This window comes from Pinus tabuliformis, chromosome 5_1 (genome assembly GCF_031772625.1).
Source record: "Pinus tabuliformis cultivar Carrire ecotype Pingquan chromosome 5_1, CPIR1, whole genome shotgun sequence".
Classification (NCBI taxonomy): Eukaryota; Viridiplantae; Streptophyta; class Pinopsida; order Pinales; family Pinaceae; genus Pinus; species Pinus tabuliformis.
This window is the reverse complement of record NC_142305.1, coordinates 960,665,980-960,672,855: the sequence shown is the minus strand read 5'-3', so window position 1 is coordinate 960,672,855 and position 6,876 is coordinate 960,665,980.

Here is a 6,876-nt window from a genome sequence, read left to right as displayed (position 1 = left end):
AAGACTTTGTTTTTAATGAGCGCATCATGCCATTTAGCTCGCTGCTGTTGAATCAGTGCTGTATTTTGAAGCGCAGAGAGCCTAATTTCGTCCAACTCATTGATCTGTTGTAGTCAATTAATCTGTGCCTCGCTTAGATATAAACCAACTTCCTGTGTTGTTCGTAATGTTATTTATTTACTGAATTATCATATCAGCATCTCCAAATACCTTCAGATTCTTGATTCTTCTGTCTTTTGTTAAATTAAGGCCCAATAGCAGTGCTTCATATTCTACTATATTGTTTGTCACTTGAAAAACCAGCTTAAAAGACAATTGAATGCTTTCTTGTTGTGGAGATACTAGCACCACCCCTGCTCCTGCAGTCTCCCTGGAACATGCTCCATCAAAAAACATTTCCAAACCTGACCTCCCTGCTCTTGCTCGGCCTGAACTGTTGGTTTCCTGAGCTGCATTTCGGCCTTCTGAGATTCTTCCATTTGGAGAATGCATGCTCCAAAATCAGTGTCCACTGCATATATAGGATGATTTGTAGGATTCTTCTCATCGCTAATGATATATTCCAACTGTGCTTCTCTACACAATCTCCTTCTTTCTCCTCCAAACACTAGAACAGTGGCATAAGATAAATCATTCTGTAATGTCCCACCTAGTCTCTTAATCCAGCCTCTGGATAGCAGCATGCCAAACTTAGGAGGGACATCTGCTACCACAATATCCATCATCATACTCTTCATGGGAAGCTGAGTTAGGGTAATGTCCAGGTATTTAATCAATCGAAGACATTTCAACTTCCTTGAATCAAAAGAAAATGAATCATGATAGGGTCTAATGATGTTAAGGCCTAACTCTTCCATGACAGCTTTAGGCATCAAATTGTGGCTGGCCCCTGTGTCTAGCAGGCAGGTGTAAAGGATTTTGTCATGAATAGTCAATGAGACATAAAAAGATGGAGAATTATTATCAACGGGTCTAATCATAGGGTTGAGCACAATGGCAGGCTTGTCATCTTGCAAATTAATAGAGTCAGTGGAGGTTTGTCTGATTTCTAGCTCAAGGGCTTCCAAGGATAGGCTTTCTAAATACTTCACTCTTTACCAACTCTATCAGAGGCACAGAGATTTTCAATTTCTGGACTTCTAACTCAAAGCTGAAAGAAGAAGATGATTTATCAGAACTTTTTACCTCTTGAACTGGAGCTTTGAGGATGACTGGATCAGCTGTTGGTCTTCTTTACCTACTATTCTGTGACTCTGCTTGGACAGCAGTTCTTTGGGAAAAAAATTCTTTGACATTCTTTGCATTCGACCTCAGGTTATATCTCTGTTGTTGCTCACCAGATTGTAGAACAGCTCCTCTGTCCCATTCTTGGTTGTTTTTTTCCTGCAATAATGATTGTTCATACTCAGCGAATGTCAAAAATGCAGCGCTGCCTTTATCTTCCATGCAGTGAATTTCATCCTCATCTTCTTCAAATTGTTCCTCCTCCATGACTACATTTTGGAAAGGAGATTTAACTTTCTGTTCTTCTTTTGAATCTTCACCCCTCTGCATTATTTGTAACTGCTCATTTGTTCTTCTGAAAGGATTGGGGTTTCTTGGAGAAAATGTGTTCTGCTGCCTTGTTTTCCCTGAATTCTGCTCAACCTTTAGCTTAGAAATTTTAGCAACCAATGACTCTATCATCTTGGTAATTTTATCTATTTTAGGCTCTGAAGATGATGTAGAAGAAGTAGAAGCCTGATTTCTCTGTCTTCTTCTGTCAGCCTAATTTTTTAGCTTTTCTGCAGCCATGATATTAAACTCTACTTCTAGTGTTGCATCCTGCATATCAGCTAGAGTAGCACATCTTCTTTCTCTCAATAACAGGCAGAAATTGAAGTCAAAAGCATTGGCATAAGTGAGTTTGGTAGAGGTAGGAGTAGGCTTTACCTCAGTTGGTATCTTACTATACATTCGATTGAATCTTTTGTTAAATTCAAGTATTGATTCCCCATTCTCCCTCTTCAGATTACCAAACTCAGTGTGGTAATACAACAAATCCTTTTTATCTCCCCATTGCTTCAAAAATGCATCATCTAATGCTTCAATATTTGTTATTGATCTCTGGGGTAATTCTCTAAACCACTTCCTAGCCTCTCCATCAAGGCTCTGGACAAAAACTCTCATCCACACATCATTTTCACTTATATCTAAATTATCAGCATAACTGTAAAAAGCTTCAAGGTGTTCTTCTGTTGTTACTCCCTCTGTACCAGTGAATTTAGGCATATATTTTTTATATTCTCCCACAGGCATAGGATTTAAAGGCAAAAGCAATACCAATGGTCCGTATCTAGCAGCTACAATTCTTTCAATCCTCGTAGGTGCTTGTTGTCCTGTCATGATTGGGATATGTGGAGGAACACTAGAAGATTGAATGGTAGGGAGTAATGTGATGGATGGAAGAGATAAAGGGATGTTTTGGACTAAATGGGAAGCTTTCTTTGGATTGAGATTTAAAGGGGAACTAACTCTACAAGGGGCTGAACTAATGTCTGAAGATTTTTCCTTATTAACAGTGTTGTGCTCTAAATCTTCAAACGTAAATCTTCAGCAATAACTTTATCTTTCAGAGATGCATGAGACTTCTTAGGCTTACCTAATCTTGATGCCCCTTTCTGTGAAGCTTTCTTTGATTTAACAGTCCTCTCAGGTTCATGGGCTGGTTCAGCTGGCAATTTCTGTGGATTTCTTCGAGTGTGTCTCACAAACTGAGCCAGAAATTCAATGTGGAGTCACCAAATGATGTTCTTCCTCCAATGGAGTCGCCAAACAGATGATTACAACCAGAAACTGTGTTCAAACCTTGTCTGTCATCAAATCTTGACGCTGTGTTGTTCTCCCGGGGAAGCTGAGCTCCAATTCTCCTCTCCCCGGCTACGGTGCCAATTAATGTTATCACACCAAGAAACTCTCCTAGGATGTATATCGGAGATGCTCGGGAACATTACAAACTCAACAAAAATGTTGGAAATATGGTGGATGAATGAAGAAAATGTTGCATATTCAAGCCAGATAACCACTTCTATTGTGCTTGACCCCAGACATGGGTGAACACCCCCAAACTACAAGGCTTTAGACCACCAATTACTCACAGTTTTAAAGAAAATGTGACGATGGAGAACACTGATCACACCAGCAGATGCACAGGACCCTGTGATGGCCAGCTGCAACCAGTTAAAAGGTCTGTAAATCTATTTTCTAATACACAGACAGGATGATAGCTCTCTAGCATTAAAATAATAGAAACCTGCAAAAAAATTCAATGATAAATGCTAAATCCTAACACAAAGGTGGGATGACAGCCCCTCTAATTCTAAACATTAACAGCATATGGATAAATGTGAAACAGGCACAGCCTGGAACAAGAAGAAGAAGTGGACAGTGAGCAATTAACAGCAAAAGAAGCTTGCATTAGCTGAAAATGAAGACCAGACGCTACAAGTATCACAGCAATTACAATCTCTAGAAGTTGAACCTTACAGCAAAATAACACTCATCAACCTGATTACATCTTGTTTTTCAGTATATATGGAGTTTCTCACAAAATTTCTCTACTGCCGATGCGTGGAGGAGTCATAAATAACCACCAACTGCCTTTACAAACTATTATGGGCCTCTGAAACATTCTGACTATTTTCATTAACAAATTTGACAATCTCTGGTACTTTGTTGTACTCCTTGAACAGGTGGAATGTTTCATGAATGAATGTCCATAACTGCTGCATTCATTTATCTTCTCAAGGTGGTCCATCTTGTCCTTCGGAGGTACACGGTGTTGAATGCAGTAGCTGAGAGTTTTAATGCTCATGTCGTTGGATCATCTCTTCCTTCTTCACGTGCATGAGTCAAGCCAAAAACACTGAAAAACGCCTTGAAAATGAACGAAAAACCGAGAAAGAACAATGGCCGCTAGATCTGTCAAATTGACGGCTGAGATTAGATTTGAGAGGGCTATAAGGAGGCATGTGAACAGATGAACAATGGCGGAGACAGATCTAGGCCGTCAGATCGCGGCAAGAGAGATCGGACGGCTATTGGGAGCGGGAACTGCGTGAACGTTAACGAGCGGGAGACGTACAAACAGGCGGGAAGCGAAATGAATGAGGGCCATCGGATCACGGGAGGGTCGATTGGATGGTCGACGAGTAATTAACATGTGCAGGTGATAACGTGCGGGGAAACAGTGGTACAACGGGAGGGCAGTGTCCCTGCACCGCTTATCGGGCGAGGGCGGTTTACGTACACGGGGAAGCAATGGAATAAAAATGCGCCAAGCGGCAAGCGGGAAACCGCTTCCCCGCAAGCTATCAGCTGTGGAGGTTCGCGGAGTAGGAGAAGCGTATGGCATCGGATCAACAAGCGGAGGATCGGGCAAACAGGATTTAACGTACATGTCTCGGGATGATGTGACATGTACGGGCCCACTGGGTTATGAATTATATTATACGCGCGGTGTTATAAGTATTAAGACTTAAGCACCCGAGAATAAATAAACAAATAATGGGTTTATACGAGGTTATGCGGGTTTTGGGATTTATATAGGTTTTCGGGGGTTTAAAGGGTTATCGGGGTTTTTAGTTTTTAAAACAAGAAGAAACCCAGGAGCCCGAAAAAGGTTTTATGAGGGGTTTAAAGGGGAAAAACAAGGATAAAGGGGAAGGAGAAAACGAAGGAGTAAAGAGTTAAAAGAGAATAAGGAAAATGAAAGGTAGAGATAAAATAAACAGCTGCAAACTCTCTGCAACCCAAACCAGCATATCTGACCTGATCTAATCCATCAAACGTTGCAAACTATAGCAGAGCTAACAGGCCCATGTGGGTCTAGCTCTCACCCAGTTTCGAGTTCAAGAACTCAGCATGCTCCAAGTGTGTTTAAACCTCTGTCAGTTTAGGGTTAAAAAACATTATATTTCTCAGTTGGAGGGCATAACATTGTTTTTCCTATGAAAGGAAACTCAATAAGTGGTGCACCATCTGCAGAATTAGGAAGCCGAGAAAGCAAACACAAGTGGAAGCAGGCTTATATCATAGTGATTTCTACACTGGGTGGAATGGTTGTGGTCTTGGAAATAACACCCTGGATCATCTACTTTTGTTGGCGTGACTCATAAGGCTCAAGGACCTCAAGCAGCGCAGAACCATCTGCTTTTTCTCCCATTGGTCCACCTTGCAATAATATTCTATTCAACCAATAACTAGAAAACAATCCATCAGGATCATTTTTCTTGTATCACTGCCTCTTCGCATGAACAATAGTTATTACTTTGCATTATCTAAGTAACCGTAAGAAAATGTTATGTATACCATCACTTCTCTTTATATTCTGCAAGATTGGCTTTGTATTCCAACTACCTTCTCTTTGAGTTTACTGTGGAATCAGGTGTTCCATCGATGCTAGCACTTCTCTGGCTACTAACACTTCTCTGGCTTCAATTCGACAACCGTAGTACTGAAAACACCATGGAAGGAAGCACCAGTATAGCTATGTTCACGATCGTGTAGAGGCTTTACAGTCACAGTGGTATTACACCAATGAAACTCCATCCCTTCACATGCAAACCTGGGGTTCAAGCCATATAATTATCAACTGGACATACTTATTGTTGGGTTGAGTTTTTCCTATGAGCAGAAAAGAATCGAGCTGCCTCCATCTGATGACTGAGTAAAGTAACATCTGCTGAGACAAATTTCTGTCAATAGAAATCGAGTTATGGGCTCAAGAAGTCATGTTTCCTACTAATAGTTGAGGCCATTGGTCATTTCTAATTGTTGGGCTTGCATTTCCTCCACAGAAAGTCACAGTCTAGTTTATGCCCCTCTCAATTTCGTGTGACTTGGACGTGGGGCTGGTGAAGAAGGAAACTTAGCAGAATACCATTGTTTGGGAGACGTATTAATTGGCTGAAGGTTCTCGTCACCTCAGCTTTTACGTGAATGTCAATTAAACCTTGGTACGTCCATGTGTTGCTGCTATATGTGATGGGGATGCACCTTTGTGTGTAGAAATATAATGTGGGGACTATGAATTGTTAGTTTTTTGCGTAATGGTTACTAGGAGGGTCCACACTATTCTTCCTTTTAATACTGCACATGCTTAGTGAAACTTTATAGGGCACCTGGACATATTTATAAAGGATACGGCACATGTAATTCCTCCTCTTAGCTAAAAAATATCTTCAAAGAAGTTACTGCTGAAATTAATTTCATGAGTCTTATATTATGGGCAGTGCCCACTATGAAGATCGTAATCTTGAGCCTCATTAACGACACTGTAGTACCAGTGAAGAGTGAAGAAGTTTGTGGTTGCTATACTTGTTATTAGTATTATTTATGCTTGCTGGGTCTAAAGTTGAGCCAACAACAAGGAATGCACCTACAGCATTTGATACACAAATTGTTTGATAAAATACTACAATTGACCAAATCATACAAACTCAGGACTCTTTGTGGTTTTCTCTTCGTTATTCCAGTTGGGTTTCTTACAGCGGACTATTGTTTTCTTTGAAGAAAGTGGCAAGATCATAGAATATTGAATTGTACCCTAGTCAAAGTATTTATATATGATCATTCAAGTCCTGTCCATGACATGGTGTTATAATTGTTGAAGTTTTAATAGCCATCATTCCTGCTTTGAAAGTGAAGGAGTATTTGAAGGATCCAAGAAAGTTTGTAGCTGTTGTAGAGCTATAAAAAGGGTCTCTTTCACCTCTAATTACCTCACATTAATATGTCAATCTGGGAGCGTTTTTTTATTTCAAAGAGTGTCTCAGTCTAAGGCTATCATTTGTCAGAGTAATGCTATTAGTACAGCGTTCAAAAATACAAGAGTAA